The 24,075-nt window shown below is 35.3% G+C and overlaps 1 long non-coding RNA gene across 2 annotated transcripts; it reads left to right on the top strand.

Moving 5' to 3' along the window:
- The first annotated feature begins 544 nt into the window (after positions 1-544).
- LOC149179742 (uncharacterized) lies at positions 545-2,090 on the top strand. Of its 2 annotated transcripts, none has more exons than XR_016257406.1 (2): positions 545-1,159; positions 1,310-2,090. It is a non-coding gene; the product is annotated as an uncharacterized LOC149179742 (long non-coding RNA). The 2 variants fall into 2 exon arrangements; XR_016257405.1 differs by having other exon boundaries at positions 1,300-2,090.
- Positions 2,091-24,075: the final 21,985 nt, after the last annotated feature.

Raw genomic sequence — 24,075 nt, 5'->3', positions numbered from 1 at the left:
GATGTCCACTCTCCACTTATCCTTTTCTAAGTATTATAATTCCACTTACATTTATGAGAAATATCAATTCTAAAATGTATATAAAAAAACTTATTATTAATATATTTTTAATATAAAATAAATAATTATCTCATATATATATATATATATATATATATATATATATATATATAAATTTATTTTCGTTATTTTCTCTCAATCACCTGCTCCATCATTTTTGCCTACAAGGAAGAATCAATATGAAGGCGCATGTGTAGCCAGAAAAAGGATGATATCAACTCAAAGGTTGCACTCCAAGGACTGTTTTATACCGAAAATAATACTTTAAAAACGATGAGGAATGGGAATTATTGAGAGGATTGTTTCTTTATGTTGCTGTAATTATGAGTACATGCTTCTCTCACCAAACGTAATAATATCAAAGTTTCCCTGGCCTGGCCTGCTATTAATTTATTCCATTCGTGAGGTAACATGATCGACATGTCAAATGTCCATTGAGTGCGAGATCACTGAGGGGTTTCTCGCTTCCTTGTTTTTTAAATGCCTGCCATGTACCAGATTACTCTTCACCTTCCCACCCAACACCATTAATTTACCCAACTACCATGACATGCAATAACTATTTCTGTCACATTAATGAAGTTCCAAGAGAATTGTCCACCCCATACGTGGTGAAAAGGAAGGCAGGATTTTATGTGTGAAAGGGGAGTGCCAACTACTTGTTTCCCTACTGACAGGAAAACGGAAAGCAGAAATTATTATGGGTGTCCAGTTTTGAGAAGCAATCGGCGTGTTTAGGGCTTGGGGGCTGTTTTAACCTTTTTTTTTTTTAATGAATATATGCATTCGGTGTAGTTAGGGTTTGGGTTTAGGTTGATGATAAAGATGGGACACTCGGTCCCAATTTCCCATGTTACAACCCTCAAGTCAGCCTTGCCTCTTGGCTCCTCCAATAAACCGCACAGCAATCGAGAGTGAGAGAAGGGAAGTTCTGATTGCAGAAACTAAAGTAGCAGCAGCAGAAACGAGGAAGCACATTATTTAATGCCGGAGAAGGATTCGGCCCATCTACTTGAGTCTTGATTGCGCCCTCCTCTTTACAGTTGTTTGTATGCCTGAACAGCATGCGTGCAGCGTACCATCCAAGCTCTGTTGTCCTGTAGGTGCAACTTTATTTTTATTTATTTTTTCTTCTCTTTCTCCTTCAAATACTCTGGTTTATTTCTATGTTTCATCTCTGTTTGCCGGTTCTCTTCTGTGTTTTTACGGTTCTTATATTTGACTCTTGGTCTCTTTAAGTTCATATCAGATTTGGCCATTGAGCCATTGATACTGAGGTCGTGATCTGCAGTGCAGTGGTGATTTTATGGAGCCAAGAACGACAATTGTGTCATAGAAAGGTGGAGAAATCCACATGGAATTTGCCAAAATACTCCTTTCAGAGCATGTTGGCATTCTGTCCACCTCCTAACAACATATGGCTTTTTGGTTTACAAGTTGTTAGTACTGTGCAATTTATTTAAGGAGGCGGACTGAAATGCCAAGCAAGCTCTGAAAGGCGTTTTTTGATAAGCTCATGTGGCACAAATATGGAAGATGCAGATGCAGCAGAAGCTCAGGTAAATGGTTATAGAAAAAAATCCAGGCCTAGGCTTGTAGGTATAGGCCTGCAATAATAAAGATCTGGACCTTTCTGGGCGTTTCATTGAACTCAGTGAGGGTAAAACACAGTCTGCTGTAATGGCTGCTAAATATGTCTTTTCATATTCTGTCACGAGTTCAAAAGAAGTGGGAATCAAATGAGAAGACTCAGAGAAAACTGCAACAGTTGTAGGCAAGTACTTTATAATATATCTATTCAGAGAAGAGTTCCAAATCACAATATCTGACCTGCCATTTGTTTGTCTATTCAATCAGATTTAAAACAAGCTTGACTGTTATGAAACCCTAATTCTGAATATTGCGCTTAATAAACCAATATACACAGCTGCCTGCTCGTTGGCAAATTTCTCTGTTATGAAGCCCAGCCATTCTTGTTATTTTACCCTTTTTGATAATCTGGATTGTGGGTTTGCTGTTATCATTTTTCACACTATGGGTTTTTTAATTATTTAATGCACTATCATTGCTTTCTGGTGCAAAACTAGGGTCAAGAAGTTCAGTACATGATTTTCGATGCCACCATGAATGATTGATCCAATAATAAAAGCTGTGAAATGCATTCGAGTCAGGCAGCAAGCTATAAGTCTATGACCACCTCAGTTTTATAAATGTAAACACATGGCAATGGGCTAGTAGTAATTAATAGGAGAAATCGCTGCACACTCTCATTTATTATTTGAAAGTGGTGGAGGACTTCTTCATTTATTATATGAAAGTGGGCGAGCTAAGACTTCAATCAATTCTACCACCAGCGAAATGGAATCCACACGAGTTATTTTTAAGAAAAGAAACCTTGTCAATGATAGCTGGAGTCTACATGTCCTGTTAAACTAGGTGAAGTAGTGCTTTCAAGTACACTTACGGTCTGGCAATATGTCTTTCAATTCCATTCTGTTGTTGGCATAATAGTTACAGGCAGATTTTGGTGTTCATATCAAGATCTTTTTTGTTTTCAGTCACACCGAAATGGTCTTCAAGAAAGTTTCTATTTGTTCAAAAATTAATGATACATTTTTCATGGAAGTTCTGGACAATGCAATACATATATATAGAGCTCTGGTCAAGCTATTTATATTTTTTAATGAATTTGTTCAAAAGGGTCTTCAATGTTTTGTGTTATTATCAATTGAAAAAATTTCTAAATATAAATTCACCATCACATCTGTGGTGGAAAAATCTCTAGGAAAAATTTTCATTTTGCATGAAACCTAGCTTCACAATTGGTCTTTAAATGTAATGCCTTGCATCGTCGATAAAAATGATTGAATGGCCTCTAAATCAACTGAAAAACCAGGTCTCTGCTTGTTCATGGTTCGTTTGAATGGCATAACCGTCACAAAATCTTGTAGGGCAACACATAAATCAATGCAAATTAAGCTCAGTAATTCAAAGCAAACAGATTAAGCAAATCAATGCAAACACCAACTTTCAAATCTCATCATTTGAAAACATGATACTATTGTTTCTGATATCACAGCATGGACACGTTATTTTTCAACAATGGAAACGAAATTTTAATCCCAAATACCATTGGTCATTGAATATGGTTAAATTTTTGACGTTGTTCTGCAATGACAATTACTCTACTTGTAACAATAAAACGTTGTTGTCAAGTTATGGACATTTTTTGCAGATGTGACAAAAAAATTCTCGCTGCTTATACTATGAAGGTATTTTGTGGCCTAGTTTCTGTTCAACATGTAGCTTTCAGACATTTTGTGTCTTGATCCCATCAAGAAAATGTTGAAGGCGACCTGCCGTTGACAATTTCAAATCCGATGGTAGTTTTCCAATCGTCAACCTTAGTGTCTGAAATGGGTAAATGAAAGACACCAATGAAAACGATCTTCGCTCACAAGAATCCAGTTGCTGATGAAACTTAATCATTGGCTTTAATGACATTTGTGTCAAAGATGAGTTAATAATGATAAAAAAATTTCACTCTCTTTTTTACGTGGTTTCCAGAGAATGCTCATAACGGACCCTCAAGAAGCACTCAGAACTAATGGATGGTTGTTCTCTCAGAGGATGCCATCATCGGTTGGCAATGTCTTCTGTGTTATATTGCAGATAATTTAAGCTGTGATAGGGTTATGTTTGTGTACTTCCATCATTCTCAAAATTTCATGGATCTTGAATCAAGTTGATAAATAGATAAAATCTTTATAACTGCATTCTCAGAATATATGAAGGGAACTTGTAAATTACTTTCTGTTGAAGTATGTTTAATTAGACATAAGATTTAGTTATGTTCAATAAATTATTTGAAAACATTGTAACATTCCATTTATTATTAATGAAATATTTTGGTTTTTTAGGAAATAAAATATATCTTAAAAATTTGTGATATGTATATATATATATATATATATATATATATAATAGAATTGCTCTTGGTTTTAGGAAAGAAACTAATTTAAATAAAATAATGATATTTTCAAGTTTTAAATATCATTTTAGATAATGTGTTTAGTTGATTTTTTTTGGTAATAAAACATATTTTTTATTATTAACCTTTAAAAACAAATTTTTTAATATTTCCAATCATATTATTTTTTGTTTTAATAATAATAGAAGATTTTATATTAGAAGGTTAAATATTACACTTTATATTAGAAAGTCAAGTATTATGCTTAAAAGGTTTAGTTCATGTTTAAAAAAACTCTCTATAATTTTTTATTTATAAAGTTTTCCATTTTTATATCTCAAAATTATAAAGTTTTCCATTTTTATATCTCAAAATTTCCTTTAGACAATTTCATTTCTAATTAAGCCACAAGCCACAATAGCTTAGCATCTAGAAAAACTATTTATTTAAAAACATAAAGAGCACAACATGTAAAGACTATATAGAGAGGCAAAAAACCATATGAGATTCATCTTCATATGAATTCTTCTATATAAGATGCAATCTTCTTCTTTTGTATCCATATGAGTGATGTTTAATGAGTGTTAATACAAGAGCGTGTATTCTCCATTTGTCAAAGAGAGTTTCATGAATTTTGTCTCTTTCTTATCTGCGTGGTTTTGCTTGAACTGGATTTTGAAGTGGAAAATTAGCTTTTGATGTTGAATGGGTCTTTGTTTCAACAAATATTTCCTTATGAATTCCTTTAAACTACACATGATAGACATCCTGAATTTGATACCCACTGAATTTTCTAGACTATATGTTTCCTGTCATGGTGTAAGCTTGGATCCTAGAGAGAATTCCATCAATGGCTCATATATGTGCACAATGCTACAAAGGAACCAAATCAATTGATACAAGAAGGCCATATAAGGACCACTCCCACCAACTACCCAAGAGTAGCTTAGACTAACATAAGAAATGTAACCAACTATGCAAATATTAGAAGGATGCCATGAGAATAAGCTTGATATGCAAAGACATCGAGAACAAAACAAGGCACGTTGGCGATTACCTTTGTGACACAAAACCCATAGCTGAGAATCCAAACCAGATGCACTTGTAGAGACAACATCCAAACCTTTAATAGCTACTTCTCCTGGCGAGTGAAGTCTTTTCACCATCCTTCGCCACCTAACCAAATCATACTCCTCTGTACTATCCTCTAAGTGATTATAGAATTTACAATGTTCTTCCCATAATGACCATATTCTTCCTCAATAGACCAGTACAAGTAGCTTTCCATACTCAAGACTTATTCGAGACGTCAACTCATTCCAGATGAGAGGAGGATGGTATGATACGGGCCTTGCCTGGGCATAATTACTATTTGTACTTTGCAAATTTCTACAAATCTTCTCGATGCCAACTCACAGAAGAAGAAATTCATGAGATAAATTCATAATACACACAGAGGAAGAAAATCATAATACACCAGAGGAGAAAATTCATGAGATAAATTGGTGGGGGGGAGGGGGCGGGGGTTTGTACTTGGTTTCCACAAATCTTCTCGATGCCAACTCTAGGCATAGGCACATATGAGTGGGTTCTTTGTTCATAATATACACAGAGGAAGAAATTCATGAGATAGATTGGGGGGAGCGATCTCATATGTGTGAGTTGGTCATCCCATTCAAGATTTCCCTTAGGAAGAGAAATCCCTTGATTGACTTTTCCATTAGCTTTAGAGTTATTTACTCTTAACACCTGATAAAAATGAGATTTTGGTATATGATTCGAAATCTTGAGATTTTTTGTAATTATCTAAGCAAAAGGAACATCATGGGTAAAGATTTTTGTGTAAGCCTTGTAATGATAAAGAGGGAATTTCCTATCACAATGATTTCTTGGATGTTCATTTTCACAACTTATTTAATCCCTTGAAAAAGAGCATAGGCTTCCGCGACATTTTTGGTTGTCTAGCCTAATCCCCATCCCCCTAGTGGCACCTTTATGTCCAAGAATACTATACAATATAAAATTTGCATACTTTACTCAATTGATTTTTAATTTGTTTGTGAAGATAAACAAAGACAACATTTATGCATTTTAATTAGTAAAACTTATTTATAAATAATGCCTTGCAAATCAATTAAATTTATGCATAAATAAATTAATAAATAATTATAATACATTTAGAATAATTTATATTACTAAGTATCTTTTCAAAAGGGATTAGAAATTTCTCCTTAACATCTAATTTTAGAAATTTCTCTTTGAAATCTAATTGTTGAGAACTAAGGCCATAATTTTATGGACTTCTATTTTTATCATGTCATTTGGCTAATCTGATGCACCAACCATCATGGTCACATTGAAAAATAAATAAAAAATCTTTTGCTAATTTAATCCCACTAAACCACTAAATAACATTATTTTATATTTAAAATATGAAAATTACTTTTTTCATATAATTATATTTACTTATTAATTTTTTATTTAAAAATAATTGAATTTTTTTAATGTAAATTTGTTTTATATATTATATTAATATGATTTAGCTCAATTATATAAAATAAATAGTTAGAAAAGATTTATAAACATTAATTTTTTATAGGCATCAAAACGTTTTATTATACATTTTACATTGTTCAAATTAAAAGTCATAAAAATTAACTAAATTATAGCTTTATTTTAAATTATTATTTTTATTATTAGTTATAAAAAAATTAATATATAAGTTAAACATATATACATTTAAAAAAATATGGAACAACATTGTTAACCATGTTGATTTACCCCATTTTACTAAGGGGATTTTTAATCTATCTAACTATTGGCCAATATCATGGCTAGCCCCAAAAAACCATAACTCACTCCATATGGCACTTGATAATATGACATTTTTTTAATTAGTCAATTTAATTAAAAGGACCAAAATAACATAACTACTTTGAAGATAAATCTCAAGCTTTGAGCTCCTCTTAATTACTATATTATCCATGTTTTAAATGGAGTTTAAGAAAAACTTTTCATACTATTATTAAACGCATCACCTTATATGATAAATATAATTTATTTATCTTTTATATTTTCAAAATATTAATTTAAATAATAATTAGTATATAAATAACTTCTTTAATAATTATCTCTAAAAATTGGATTGGAATTGAAAACTTCGAAATTAACAAATTTTTAGCCCACGTTGTTAAAAATAATTAAAATTATTTCATATTTAAAAATAAAACTTCATTTAACAAATAGAGATTTTTAAAATTATATATATATATATATATATATATATATATATAATTAATTAATTAATTAATTAATTATGATAATAGTTATTAATAAATTTAAACATTAATATTTTGATGTTAAATCATATCACAAACCTATATAAATAAATACATCATTGGAAGAGTAAATAAAAAATCAAAAATGAATTAAATTTGAATGCATTAGTCCTTAATAAATTTTAGTAAAACAACATAACAACATTGAAAAAGAGCCAAGGTAGTCGCATTGTTAAGGAGTATTACCAATATGGAGAGGAAATGCTCTCAATATGGTGAGAACTACAAGACATTAGTTAAATCACAAAGTGGGAATTAGATATGTCAATGAGAATGATAAAGAACAAGGGAGAGAAAAATATGTTAGGGGAGGAATTATAAAAAATAAAAGGTATGATGTGTTGAGAGATGATGTAGAAATGTACTATCATTATACAAATACTCAAGAATGTTAGGATAGGATAATAATTGCAAAGAGGGTTACTAGGAAAACAAAGTTGGAATGATTATAAGTTGAATTGAGATAAAATAAAATGAACGGTTATTTTTTATAAAATACAAGGGTTGAGGGAAAATAGAAAGTATAAATGGACTAAACAACAATGAAAAGTTACTATTAATAATGATAGGTGAAAACTTTATGAAAATGTAAGAGTGTTCGATGGAATTAAATAGATCTAAGGTACTGTTAATAAAGATGGGTGAAAACATTAAGAAAATGTAAGTGTGCCACGGAATAAAATAGAGCATATAGATGATGATGGTCTCTCCAAGTTTCTTAAAAACACTCTAAATAATAAAATAACACACCTAAAAATATAATCAATATTATTTGATTACACATACCAAAGCTTTGAGTAATATGAATTACACGCATTAAATTTTATAAACCAAATTTTAGCATAAATGTAGATAAGAAGTACACGATGAATGAAGGATTTAGTGATTTAAATGATACTTTATATGGGGTTTATACCCTAGTTTTAAATCGGTTGACACAAACATCACCTTGATTTCCACTTGTATATATAGTGATGAAGAGGATTATTTTTATTTAATTGTACAATCTTTTATTTCCATTATGGTTTACCGATGTCTTTCCAACCTTTTGATACAAACATATCTTTAGAGCGTTAATTTTTTTAAGAGCATGCCATGTCATGTTTATTAAATTTCTTTATAAGCATGCCATACCATGTTTATTAAATCTCTTTATAAGCATGTTATACCATGTTTATTAGATCTCTTTATCATTGGGGAACATAAATAGATGTTCATTATTGAATTGGTTTCATTTGGGAAATAGATGATGAAGCTTTTTGTAATAGATTCGTTTCACTTCATTTTTAGGTATGTTTGGCTTTATATCTTGACCAAGCTTGCACATGCCTTAGCTATTGGGACAACTATATAATGGTTAAAATAGTTTGTTCAAATAGTTAGCACCTTATCATAAGAACGCATTGGTAAAACCATGGAAGGAAAATTTTGTATCACCATTAATTCATGGAAAGACTCGCTACATGGCAATAATTATGAATCATGTGAATTCATTATTGAACAATGAAGATTACAAAAGAAAGATGACAACTAGAAAATATCTATCCAATTTCATCCTTGGTGTTCAACTATAAAATGTCCATCTAATTTCAAAATATAAACCCCCTATTGACATAGAAAAGAGCTCTGATAATATCTCTTACCATCCTTATATCTCCTTATATGTAAATACTTACACATAAAATCTGAAGTATATGTGTTTTGAATCCTGAGTGAATTGATGTCTAAGTATAATGATATACATAATGATGCGTATGGAAGCACTTATACATAAATTGTGAAGCATATGTATTGAGTACTTTTAGTGTTTTTTGTTGAATCCTGAGTCAAGTCCAATCTATAAGCATAATAATGTACATTATGACAATAAATAGGATGCACATTTTAAGTTTTAGCTAACATTCAAGATCAAGGCTTCACCAATGCCTATTTATATAAATAACAAAAAGGAATAGGGAAATGAAATAGTTCCAAATTTAATGAATGAGGGAAAATTTGTAATGACCCATTCGTTAAAATATACACATTAAATACATCAACTATGTTATCATCATAAATCTTCAACTTATTAGTATAGAATTTTCAAAAGAAAACATTAGCACAGAAGTCATACCTTTAGATGACGTGGGGTTGTAATGCCATCTAGATCCTGTTGAATGCAACAAAGTGTTGGGACGATTCTCCACCCAACCTTAGATAAGTTGCACTTAATATTTCTTGCAATTGTCACCCTCAAGCCCTCAATCAACTTACTACTATCATGCCTTTTGTCTTACAATATTCTCTTCCTCAAAGAATGAGCGAATGAATGAATGCTTCTCACTTTCTGCCATTAAATAGAACCAACTATTCTAAAAAGGGCAAGGGGATTGGAAAGGGGTCCGCATGTGTAAAATCTATGTGTCATCATGCTAACTTTTATTTTTATTTTATTTATTTATTATTATCTTTTCTTCGTTATTTGTTATTTAATTTTCTCTGTTATTTGTTCTTTTATTTATATATTATTATTTCATCTATTATTATTATTAATACCGGTCATTACAAAATCATGATGTAAAAAAAGTAAATAAACATAATACTATGAGATTGGATAAAGGAAAAATACGAGGATATGTGAATTATTAAGTGGAAATAAGAAGATAAAGGGGTGATACATATTTCAATTATAGAATTATGAGGTGACTATCAATGGAATAAACATTTATGAGAGGTAAACACCTTACTTTTCATGTAGATTTTTGTATTTAAGAAAATATTTTTCTCTAAAAACATATTTATTCATTCTTTGTTGATTCTTCATGTGGGAATTCTTCCTCTAATTTGTGGTCATTTTACATTACGTTGTATGTCATGAAACTTTTTCTACTATATTATCTTTTCTTGAGTGAGATTAACGCTGCATTACTGAGAGAGATGGATCACCAATTGTTCATAAACTTGGATATGACATGCACAGGGGAGAGATAATACAAATTTTCTTAAATTTTTATATTAAAGACCTTAACTAATTGTGAAATTTTAGAGATCCAGGTGGATATTGGTGGCCAATTGCCTTTTCCACTTGGACCACCACCATTTTTTCTTTCATTTTCCTTAATTGTAGCACAGTTTACTATTTCTGACAATTTTTCGGATCTTGAACTTCCGGAGCCGTTTTGAGGCCCTAAAAGAGGTTGTTGTTGTTGTTGTTTTTTTTTTTTGGTTGGAAAATCACCGATGGAAAATATGAGTTTTTATTCGCTATCAGAAGTTGTAGTCCTCGAATAGATCTTTCTAACGAGGTATCGTGTGTGTCAAACGGAGATTGTATGAACAAGTTACGACCCGGGGAAGTTGATGTACCAATTTACCCCAACAGGGCCCATCGTTTGGCGGTTCATCTCCTAGGGTTAGGGTTTTGGATGTTTGGGGTTTTCCATTATTTCTCAATAATAAATAGGCCTTCAAGCCTCATTGTAACACAGTTCAGAGGCATGTAGCTGCCACATCTCTTCTCTGAGATAAGCTACCATCGCCCGAGCTCGTTTATTTCCATTTTGTATGTAAGCATATTTAAGTTCTTTGATATTAATGAAATGAAGTTTTATTTCTGTTGCATCTTTGTGTTTATAGTTATATATGTAATTTTTTGTGTCCCTGTTTAAATTTGGATCAGTGGTATCAAAGCAATGTGCCTTTTCTCGATCCTTCTTTGCATGTCCCCAATGAGGTTGGGGTATAAGGAGTTAGGACTCGATCTGGCTGAACCTTTGCAAGATCGGCCTTGCAAACCCCGAAGACCACCCATGGGGGAAGAAAAGAAAGACGAGGAAGCAAGAGATCATATCAAAATATTTCTCGAGGAAGCCCTCGAGAAACAAAGGAACGCAATGATGGATAACTTTTCCCAGATCCTTCAACAATTGTCCACTGGCGGTGCATCCACATCCAGAAACCACTCTGGAGGTGCCACTCCTTTTATGGTACAACTAAATTTTGACATTCCCATATTTGAGGGCCAAATAGTTGCAAACACCATAGATAAATGGTTAGATTTGATAGAAGGATATTTTTCTGTTCATGATTTTTCCAGCCGAGAAAATATGACTTTTTATCTTCTCAAAGTCACCCCCCACGTTAAGGATTGGCGGGAAACCTACTGTGAATAAAAGGATGAAAGTACTCCCTCACTATTTTCAGCCGCACCCACTTGGAATTCGTTCTGAGACGCCATCAAGGAGCAGTACTACCTTGTCGGGAGCTATGAGGATAAATACATAAAGTGGACCACATCGCAGCAGGGAAGGGACCAAGACGTGCCAGAGTTTACCAATGTTTTTCATAAGCTTTGCACGAAGATGGGTATCAAGGAATCTGAGAAACATTTGGTACTCAAGTACCGCGGTTGCCTACACAGGTACATCCAAGATGAGATGGAGTTCCTGGACATCTCCTCACTTAGCACGACGTACTGATACGTTGTCAAGATCGAGCTGAAGCTTAAACAGAAAAAGCAAGACTTTAGATCTGTAAATCTGAAGCAAGGGAAAGGTGCCCCCAAACCGCAGAACAAAGGAAAAAGATAAGGAGGGGTGGCCTAGGACAACCCGCCAAAGCCGCAAGAAAACTAAAGCACCGCGAAGCCAAAGAAGGACATGGGAAAGTGGTGTGAGTTCCATAAGAGCTCCACTCACAACACAAGTGAGTGTTGGGCCAAGCAGTCATTGGTGACTGAGTTGAAGGCTTCTGAATTAGATGCATGTTCCGACTCTAAGTCAGAACCCGACAATGAGAATGGAAAAGGGAAGCAGATTATCGATGTGGAGCCCAATGCCACCGTTTCCACAACAAAGATCTAGAAGGAGGAACTTGAAGATCCAGAGGAGGGGTAGTGCCTCTTCCACTCCTATATGTGGGTAAAGGGTTCCCTGCTATAGTTCATAGTCGACAACAGGAGCCAAAAGAATATCATTTTATAGAGGTCGTGATGCGGCTAGGCTTACCAACCACAACACACCCACAACTTTACACCATCGGGTGGCTTCACCAAGTACGAGATCTCTGTGTCATCCAACATTGTCACCTTCCATACAACATCAAGCCCTTCATGGATGAGGTATTATGTGACATTTATCCACTTGACGTTTGTGATGTATTATTAGGCCAACCATACTTGAGGAAGTGACATGTTGCGTATGATTCAAGCCTTCACACTATTATTGTTACCTTGGGAAATAATTTGTATAGTAAGCTCATTTCCAAAACAACAAATTTGTTTTTCTGATGATACGCCCTCAGGGAAAGAAGAAAACAGTGGCCATGACCTCCAAATAGGGCCCCTTCGCATGACAAAAACATATGGACAAGGTTTTGGAGGAGTATGCAGACATCTTCACCTCCGCCGCAGGGGTGCCTCTACATTGTTAGGTCAAGCACTCCATCGATCTGACCCTAGGTGCGCTGTTTCCCAATGGACCAATCTATCGACACTCTATTCTGGAGAACGATGAAATCAAGAGGCAGATTTAGGAGCTACCGCAGAAAGGTCATATTCGACCGAGTTCATCGCCCTGTGGGATCCCGATCATGTTGGTAGAGAAGAAGGATGGGACTTGGAGACTCTCTATTGGCTATCGGGCGCTGAACAAGATCACTGTCTGAAATAGGTACCTGATCCCACGGATTGATGACCTTCTGGACCAACTCAAGGGGGGGAATATTTCAGCAAGAACAACTTGAAGTTCGGATATCACCAAGTACCAATTGAAGCCTCTGATGTGTGGAACACTGCCTTCAAAGGCAAGGAGGGTCTTTTCAAATGGTTGGCTATGCCTTTCGGGTTGATGAATGGTCTTGATACCTTCATGAGGCTGATGGATGACATCTTGCGGCTGTTATGTTCCTATACCAATAGGTGTCATATATCATGATTGACTTGGTTTAGCTCTGAAATATGTACATACCTTTGCTTGTTGCAAATGTTTTCCATATTTGTAAAAAATCAAAAAATTTAAAAAATGTAAAGAGGGTATGCCCTAAAAGAAAAATCAAAGGGCAAAAAGAAGGAAAAAGGTCAAAAAAGATGAAAAATGAACCCCAAGAAAAATAAAAAGACCATGAAAGTGTGCAAGCCCAAATGCCACTACTATTTCACTTTTTGTATAAATAATTGTGTGCAACTTGTTACTTATGCCACAATCCATGGTAACCAAATAGTTTAATCTTGGTTATTCCATGTTTTCAATTTCATGCTTAGAGATAGAGAATAAAATCTGACCAAACTGTTTAATCTTGGCAGATAAGTAGATAGGTAGAGTGAATAAAAGGAGCTCAACAGTTTAATCTGAGCCCTTGGATGTAATAAGGTTAGACTTAGTTAGAATACCATTGTAAAAGAAAAGAAAAGGTTTTGATAAGGGTTTGCCAGTTTAAATGCACCCTAATAAAAGAAGAAAAAATAGTAGGATGTGTAGGTAGGGTAAGTAGATGAATGGTTGCAGAATTATGCATGATGAATAATTATCCAGATATCAAATCATATACTTTCATCATCAAAAACACTTAAAGATATGGATGGAAATGAAGACATTTACATCATGGACAAAAGTCAAACTAATTAACTTCCTCACTCATTTCCCCCCCTAAATTTTACTAATTTCCCATAAGTATTAAAGGCACCAACAACCTGAAAGTTAAATGGGCTCAGAGCATTTCTCTGACTTTTGGAGGGACTGGACCCTCGACCCAATAACTTGTAAGGCCTAAGTGCTAAAACCCCTTCATCAAAAGTCACCCCCTTCATAATTCATTCATTTCCTTCAAATCCTTTTCCTAAGGTAAAATCACTCTTTTACTTAGGAAAAATAAAGGTTCTTTACAAAAACCCCCCAAACACATTTTAGCCTAAGTCATAATGTTGGATGATGAATGTATTTTTGGAAACATTTACTTAGCGCATTTTCTTTTTCCAGGGTCATATTAACTTTTAATTCTTATTATTTAAACTCCCAAAACAAATTACCTTTTCTCGTATTATTAATAAAAATCCCAAAATCAATAAATATCCCGTCCCTATGGTTTGAAAAATAAACCATAAATAAAGTTAATTAAATTGGATTAGTTAATCGAATCGCGATTAATTAAGAGCCAAACCCCTGACGCATTAAAAAAGGGATTAATTAGTCATCTGGATTAATTAATAACCTCTCTGCTAATACCATCATCCCCGATATAATTAAGTCATTTAAATTATTTTAATTATGCAGCGGGCCCCTTCCATTAACTCCCTAACACTTTCCGCTGCCGACTGCCGTCCGATTTGCCCTCCCTCATTCGACAACTCTCGCTCATATCGCGCGGGCAGTTTGCTCAGATGTTAACCATGCGATGAAAGCTTTTTTGACTTTTTGCTGATGCTATGTGTCATCCCATTTGTGGCATCGCGCGACTCTCTGCCAAAACCACCAACCTCCCAAAAGTTGTGCAATAAAAACCATCACTGCTCTCGCTTACAACTTTCGCTAAACAATAAAGTGTCCCATCAGTCAGTTATCTCCAACTGTCATTTTCCATTCACCCGCCAAATTACAAAAGGTCATTGACTTTGTACATAAAACAAAAATATTCATGGTTTTCTCTTTTTACCAAAAAAGAGAAAGTTCTGCTTCCATGCATGCACAGAGTACATCCAGACCAGCAAATTATTCCCAACCGCCAACCACTATCAGTTGCTAAACTCCAGGCCACTGCAGACTACTGTGCGCACCCTGCAAAACCTTCACCATAGCCATTTGTCTCGACAGTCAACCATAAACAGGTATTTACCGCATTTCCTTCTCAGAAACCCTGTTTTTGTACTGAACTTCCAATAAATTGCTCTAAACTCAAATAATTCAGTATAATTAAAGTTGTTTCCTAGTCCCAAGACTCCCTCAAACACCTGTTTTATCTGAAATCCTTGAAAACCCTAGCTTTCTTCCTTGAATACACAAGAACCAAGGATGGAAGCTCCTGTCACCCTAAATGTCGCACCAATCACTACTCCCCACAGGGATTTGGACTACCTTCCCTTGGCCGATAAAGATTTTCAAATTAAGGACCTTACTTTTGACGAAACCCCCTTGAAGCTATACTGCAGGTATCGAGACAATTATCTAAACAATGTTGATAAAATAAGTCTTTGGGAGTCCAACCTCCCTAAATATCAATTCCCCACTATCCATATTTTCCCAGATATTGTCCACCAATACCATGCAAACCACAACACCAATCTGAGAGCTATAATGTTCCCTAACCAGGAAGTCCTTTTCACCATTAGCGCTGAGTCTATAAATGAAATGTTGTAATTACAGCCTGACCAGGACCACACTCCCCTTTCCATTGCCAATTTACTTGAAAAATCCTCATGGCTGTCCAGTTCTGAAATTAACCAAGTCTGTTAGACCTTCATGGAAGAAAAATACAGGCCAAAAGAACCCCCTCCTTATATGTCAAGCTTCTTTACAAGTCTGGGCTAGGATATCATCACCATGATTGCTTGCATTTTTGGTTTTACTACTAGTGAGTATGTAGATGAGTTGACCTTATCCTACATGACTATTTTTACCCCTGGCCAACCACCTACATGCAAATATGACTATGTTGCATTCATTGGTGTAAGATGCATGACCAATTCATGAGATTAGGAAATGAAAGAGTATTTAAATATTCTTCAGTCCTGTATCATCTTTTCCTCTACTACCAAATTGATAAATTCCCTTTCTCTGTGCAAAGTGACACCAGAGGGAAGCCTAGGTCAGTTAACTTTTGGACTTCCATTTTTCACAATTCACCTTCTTCCCCCTATCCTTATACACATTTTATTGATCAATTTGTGCATCATCCACCCAATTGATCATATTGAGCTTCATAAGCAAACGGATGAGATGGTCTATTCCACATTCACCAGTAAAGCCATCATTGCACATCAATTGCAGAATTCTCTAAGTAATACTACAACACAATTACAGTTGGAAAAAGCCTCTTCTCAGGCTAAGGACACAAGGATAAAATCATTAGAAGATCTAGTGATTGAGTTGGGACATGATCCCAAAGATGTTCAAGCAGCTGAAAGTTTGATAAAGAAAAAGAATGAGGACATTGCTGCACTCAGGAAACAACTTAAACTCCCTCCCCTCATACGTCCACAAACTGCAGAAGTAATTGAGAAACAAAATGAGGAAGAACTTATGGACTTGATCCCTAAGTTGAATAAGCAATTGAAAGAAACAGAGCAGGAACTAGAAAAAACTTTGCAGTCCAAACAGGGTGAGTCGACCACCATGCCTCAGACTGTAATACCCATAATTTCTACAACAGTCCCATCTACTATTGCAGAGTCTTTGGCACCCAACATTCCTACAGCAAAAGATCTGCCAGTAACAACAAAAACAAGTACATCAGAAGCAACAACAACTTCAACAAAGCAAACAGAGAACTTAATAAATTACATGGAAGAAATGAAAATCCAAGCAACTGAAATAAAGAAACTAAAAGAAAAGATTACCAGCTTGGAAAAAAATTGTGAGCTATCGTAGATCAATTACACTGAAGAAGAGAGAAAGAATAGAAGGATGGCTGAAAGAATTAAAATATTAGAGAATGACTTAACGATCGGAAAGCCATTGAAAGATATGAGAGAGATCTATGGACCAATATCATTGATTCTATCAATGATATTTGGTCTGCTATTCAGACCATTTTTTATCAGATTGAGTTAATGAAACTAGCTACAGAGGCTATACAGAAGACCACGGAAGAATTGGGGGAGAAACCTGAAGATGCAACCCAATTAATCAACTTCTTGAATAACCAAAATAGGAAACAGCTGGAACAATGGGATATCAAAGATCGAACTGGTACTATCCTTGAAATTAAGAAAGTTTTGACCAAAAAGAACTTAATGCTTAACCTGGAAAGAAGATGTCAAAATATTCAAGAAGACATAAATGAGTTTATGGTAAAATATAACATCCTAAGGGATAAAGGACTTCCAAACCTATTGGTCATAAACAAAAAGTTGATGACTCATGATGACTACATTGAAATACTACACAAACAAGCCAAGAGTCAAGCCAGTTCTTCCACAGTGAAAGCACTACCTACAGGAAAAGTGTTGTATGATGGTTTGGAAAATCTTTTCTATATTGAGCATGAAGTAAAACACATGTTCACAGTCCAGCCCAATTTTGCAAAGTATACTGAAGCTGACAAAGTGTACAGGAAATTGATCAGGATGAAGATACCAAATGAAGAATGGTGGACCAATATGCTCGATATCCTATAATTTACTATGGTAATTCTGAGGTAAATAGAGGATATTTACTGAGGTAAAGGCTGGTAAAGAGGTGAAGTCTGGTAAACAGGTAAAGAGTATCAGGAACAGATAAAGAGTATCAGTAGGGAAAAGTAATCAAAGATACAACACACAATTACTAAAGCAACAACAAGAGGCAAATTCAAGTTTCAACCTCCGGCTCTTCCATAAATAAAGGGACAACAACAATCAGTTTTACATCCGTCTCTATCTTTTTGTAAAAGATATTTTGTATTTCCTAGAATAAATCTCATGTAGTTATGAGATATTTTTGATGTAATTTTTGTATAAATACTTCTCCATTCGAAGTATTGTGGGTGGATTCTATAACATCTATGTAACTCAATGCTATCAAGCTGAGAAAGCTTTTGTACTCAAACTTGGATTTTTGCTGGAAAAGGAATGAAAGTTGAGGACATTTCATCAGATTCCTATGCAGTATAATTACAAATAAGTATTCTATCCTTGTGATTTTATGTGTTTTCTATATGTTTCAATGTTTCATGCATCTTAAATCTAAATGGTAAAATAGTCAAAGTATATCAGAATTAGCTTTATTGCTCTCTGCTATCAACAGTCTACCATTTATATGTTTTCTTCTAAACTATCTCGATAAAGGAATTCTTAACTGCTTCTCTATCCATGTAGTTTTTCTCTAATAAGTCCCTGGTATAGGATTCTTAATTGCCCTCTGCTAGTTGACCTATCTTCCTTTCTTCTTTCTAATCCTAACTTGAGGATTCTTAATTGCCCTCTAGTTTTGAGAATAAATATCATCCATTCAAGCCCCAAAGTTTGTTTTTATTCTGCTATCCTGCATGTTGAATTCATATCTCAGCAATTTGACTTAATCCAGTGAATTATCCCCAATTGACTCCATAACCCAATGGCCTAAAAGCCTAGTTTTCCCATTTGTTTCAGAACTCCACCAATCTCAAACAAAACAACCTCATTGAACATTAATACTAGGCTAAAATCCTCTCAAACATAGCTAAATCATAAAGAGAGAGCCCTCTGTGGACTTAGGTGGGCTAGCGCCCGAGTTTAAAAGTTGGTTTGTAGTTACCTTGGATCCTTTCCTTCTTTCCAATAACTTCTAAGGAAAATCTGAGTGATAACATAGTGGCGACCATACTTGGAATGAACAATTCCTTAGTTGAAATAAACCTTTAAGAAACTCAAAAGTTTGATTTAAAGCATCTTAAAGGATTTTTAGAAGTTATTTTGAACATTCATATAAGAAAGCATATAAAAATTTGAAATCTGGCTTCAAGAAGAACTCATTACACCAGGGCTAACCCTGATCCAAATCCTCCCCCTGTGTTTGAAAATCCTAATATGATTCCAAGAATCATTAGAAGGTAAGAAAGTTCATTAAATCATAGACGTTTGTTTAGATCTCAATCATGTCCTGTTGAGTGGCTTTTCCTAGAATATCTTCCTTTTGACGAACATTTTGAACTCTCTCTGTTTAGAACCACATCTGACAGTGAACTATTGGACCTAGTCCAAGATCCATAATTCCCCAGAGAACTTGAAACCCAACGAGCCAATTTTTCAATTGATCGATATCTGCAGAATTCCACCTAGTCATCTCTTACCACTAATAGAACACCTGAACTTTTTGAAACTACTTCTCTTTCTACTAGTTCATCATTATTCCCTCACTCTTTTGAAATCCATTCCACTCCTCCCTTCACCCCTTCACTTCCACTCCCACCAATCATCACCCAACATCCCGCCACCACCTCTAGTTCTTCCAAACACCACCTGTTACCCCAACACCCATTCATATTACTACCCAACCTAGAATCATGGACAACATATATGCTCCTCTTGTGCTACTTGCTAATCTAGGTGCAATGCCTCATGACTATCATAGTAAAATTACTACCTTTGATGGCATTGGAACCTACACAGCTCAGCAACACACTAGGAAAATGACTGACTATTTTGAGATATATGAGATAGACACAGCTGATGTTCAAATGAGAATTTTTGTTCAGTGTCTGACTGGGGAAGTTAGAACTTGGTTTAGATCTTTAGCCCCCCAAAGTATAGACAATTTAAGAATTCTCTACCAACAATTCTTAAATAGGTGGGAGAAAAGGAAGGACCCCCGACAGATTTTATCTGAATATGAGAACCTTAAAAGGGGACCTCGTGAAACCATTCAGGACTATTGCACTAGATTCAATAGTGTTTATAGTGCCATTCCACTCAACCTTAGACCCCCACCTGGTTTAGCCCTGATCAAATTTCCTGATGGATTTGATTCAGATATGGCTTTTCAGTTGAGAGAAAGAAATCCCCCCACTCTAGAAGAAATGCAAAGCATAGCGGTAAGTGTTGAAGCCAACCTGCTCTCCAAAAGATCCAAAGCTAAGAATGAGAGAAGAATACCTTTAAAAGAGGAAAATACACATTTTGAACAAAAGATGGATGCTATAGTTAAAGGAATGGATAGATTGTTGGATAGAGTTGAGATAATTGAAAGAAAATCTCCTTGGGATGGCCAATAGGCTAATTCAGGGAGAAATCCTAACTTTAGGAAAAATCAGAACCAAAATGCTGGAAAGAATATTCCTGACCAGAATATCAGACCACCTTTCCAAGAAAACTATGCAGAGGCCTCCCACTCAGAGGACCCTGAACAAGACACTCAGATAAATTTAATGGGTCTAGATGACGAGGAAGATGTCTTCCAAACTCAGGATGACCAAGAGTCCCATGTATTGAAACAATTCCAAACCCAAACTAGAGAGTCATTTGATTTCAGACAGGGATATGACTCTGCTATTTTTGCGGTACATAAGCAGTATAATTTAAGAAGCAGAAAAAGTACTGATACGCCGGAACCAAACCAGAAAACAGGTCCTAATCAACCTAAAAAGGGTAAAATAGTTCTAGTGACAAAAACACTTTAGATCCTTTCAAGAACAAATTAAAATCCCTCCAGCCCCACCATAGAAGATGTGTCTGATAATCAGCCAAATAATGGACACCTTCCACTTCACTTCCCTCCAAGGAAACAGTGGAAGAGTCTCCAAAGATCGGATTAGAAAAATTAGCAAATAATGTCTCAAATCCTGAAAAAGATGTAAACCCTACTGCCAGAACCCCAAAAGTTCAAATAGACAAAGCAATCCTACCCTTTGATCTTGGAGCAGAGGTTGCCAAGCTTAAAATTTCAGCTATTTTGACAGAACTGGTAAAACATGATGCTTACAGGTCTCAGGTAAACAAATCATTAAAAATCACTGAAAATGAAGACTCTGTAAATCTCTTTGATGACCAGCCTGAGTTAATTTTTGGCCCTGAAGTAAATGGGAAACCAATGGAAGGTGGGATACCACCCTTCTATGTCAGTCTTAATATCCATGACAAGATTTTTCATAATGCCATGTTTGACTCTGGTGCCTTGCACAATCTCATGCCCAAGTCTGTTATGGAGAAACTTAACTTAGACATCACTAGACCCTATAGGGATTTATTTTCCTTTGATTCCAGTCAAGTGAGGTGTTTAAGACTTATAAATGATTTATGTGTCTCTTTGGTTCAGTACCCTGCCAAATCTATAGTCATGGACATAGTGGTAGCAGACATTCCACCCAAGTATGGCACGCTGTTGTCCAGATCCTGGGGTGCCCAACTTCAGGGGTCTCTACAATTAGACATGTCATATGCTACCATATCTGTTTTTGGACAACCAAAGAAGCTATATAGAGTAACTTTAATGAAGTATGTAGTGAGTAGTCAGGAGAGACCTCAAAACTTTCCTATTTACTCAGTGCATTCTGATATGGATTCCTTTATTCTCTATAATGTAGAAACTAATCCACAAGATACTCCAAATGATATAGTACTAGATGTTATAGACATTTTTGGGCACTGCAACCTGTTGATGCCCCGAAAATCGTTGTATCAACATTGGGGGATAACCACCAGGTCCGGACCTTAATACAGCTCCTTTTCCGTTTGGAATGGTGGCTCCGACTGGGGATAATGGGACCAGTTTCCCAGTAATAAATAAAAGGGGTGGATGAATGATTGATTATCTAATCTAACGATAGGCGAATAATTTAATCTATCAGCAAATAAAAGAACTACTACTAATCCCGGGAACTATTGTTCTTTGAAATGTAGCACTTGATGATCTTTGTCTATTGACAGGCATATAGATGACTCTATCTAATAAACATAGACAATTATTCATTCGCGGATTACTTTGTTTAAATAGTTAAACAAAGTGATTAACACAATATTGCTACACTTATCATTTATATCATCGATACATATATGATCAAAAGAAAAGCATACTGTAAACATCCAATAGTGGAAAGAATAAAGAATGCTGTTAAAAACACATACATATATCCGATAATAGCAAAAGCGATCAAATGACAATTCATATAAAAAGAATGAATTCAGACATAGATAATAGTACCATATGAGCTGCTTATCACTCCCAATATCAATCGCTATTTGAGATTCTTCTTCCAACGCAGAAATACTTTCAAACAAAGACAATAGTGCACATTCGCATAAAAGCTTCTTTGTCAAAATTAGAATGATTGGTCCAGTTTTATAAAAGAATATACCTGAAGTACAATAGTGCAACTTCATGTTTTAAGTCATATACAAAACTTTACGACCCATTCCAAATACATGAAAGGGTCTATAAATACTTGATTAAGCTAACTACCTATGAAACTGAAATCCTACTTAATTGGTATCAATTGATTTTGAATATCTCCTTCACTGCAATCTGGCAGTCGGCGGCATGAATCATCATTTAGGCTATTTGCCTTTAAACCTGAGTTGGCATATCGCAAGCATTGGCTCCACTTCGGGTGGTCTATTGAGGCGAGAATTGAGTTGGGCGGCATAGGTGGCATCCTGCATATTGGGAATGATATACCCGATTGCATATGTAAGGCATTTGAGGGCGACTCTCTGGCTGTATGGTTTGACTAAGAAGAACCAATAGGTGTCCCATGTCAAACTGTTAATTCCTGCGATTAATCTCCCATTTTTCTCTAGTTCCGGATAACATGACTGCTCCAATGTTTTAGCCGCTGTCAATTTACCTGGAGTACATTGAGAAATCATGTTAGACAAGTAGAGAGTATTATTAACCAATTCAACCAAATTACTTGTGGTTGATTTGCATCTTGAAATTGCTCTCTCTGCTTTCATTAACTGGGACTGCCATTCTGTAAATAATATCTCCTTATGTGATTCTAAAATCTTTGGTAAATTAGCCGCCTGTCCCTGATCGGTATCTTGCCACTCAAGAAAATTAGTTAATGTTTCATCGGCTTGATCCAAGTCTGTTCTAGCTTTTTCTGATTTTTCACTTATTGATGTCGTCAAATCGCATAACGGTTCCGCCTGGGCGATTTGTTGACATAAAAGCTTTATCTGTGTTATCAATGCCTTGTTTATCTGTAATGCCTCTGCTCTGAATTCAGCTATCTGTGGAAGATTCTTTGTTTTCTCTAGCTGGGCTGATAGTTGAGAAATTTGCTCATCTTTTGACTTCAACATTTGTTCATTCGCTGCTTTTAGTTGCGCCAATGCCTCAAACAACTCTTTCTGCTTTTGAACTGCGCTGTAATCAATCCTCTGTTTCTCTTCCTGCAATTGTTTTGTCAATTGATTATTTATTTGTTGTTGTGTAAACAATTGCCGTTCTGCTTGCTCCGCCTTCTGCTGTGCCTCCGATAGTTGTACTTGTAGTGAAAAGATCTCCTGGTCTTTTGTTTTTAATAAATTACTCACCTCTGATGCCTTGTCTATTGTTGCTGCCGAATAGGCTCCAGCATATTGAGATAGTTTTGTGAGGTCATCGGAGGGGTCAAATTCCTCTTTCCAAACCACGTTGCCCATCACTGTTTGTTCTGGGAATAGGGAAGGTTGATCAGTCCTTCTCCTCTTCCTCTGTCGTTTTACCATAGCCTTATGTCTTGGGCTATAGAAGACATCTAAGGGAGGAATTTCTTCTATTTGCAAAATAATCTGATCGGAGGGATCCTTTGGGATTATCTCTACTTCTTTCGAACTGGGTAAGCTGCTGGTTCCACTTGGAACCTGTTTTGAAGTTGTCTCCTATGTATCGGCCGCTTTTGATGTCTTGGCTTCCTTAGAGCACTCAAGATTGCTGATGATTGAGTCGAATTGCTGCCATTCCTAGAGCAATTTCGGGTCAATTTGAGTATCTACATTCACCTCTATCTGCTCTGTTCCTGCTCTTTCGTCTGGGTTTCCTCTTGTTTTTTCATATGCACTTCCTCCTGTTCTTTTGTTTGGGTTTCCTCTTGTCTTTTCATATGCACTTCCTCCTGTTCTTTTGATGTAACAGGAGGTTC

Source organism: Pinus tabuliformis, chromosome 3_2, assembly GCF_031772625.1.
Source record: "Pinus tabuliformis cultivar Carrire ecotype Pingquan chromosome 3_2, CPIR1, whole genome shotgun sequence".
Classification (NCBI taxonomy): Eukaryota; Viridiplantae; Streptophyta; class Pinopsida; order Pinales; family Pinaceae; genus Pinus; species Pinus tabuliformis.
This window is presented reverse-complemented; position numbering and strand designations above follow the sequence as displayed.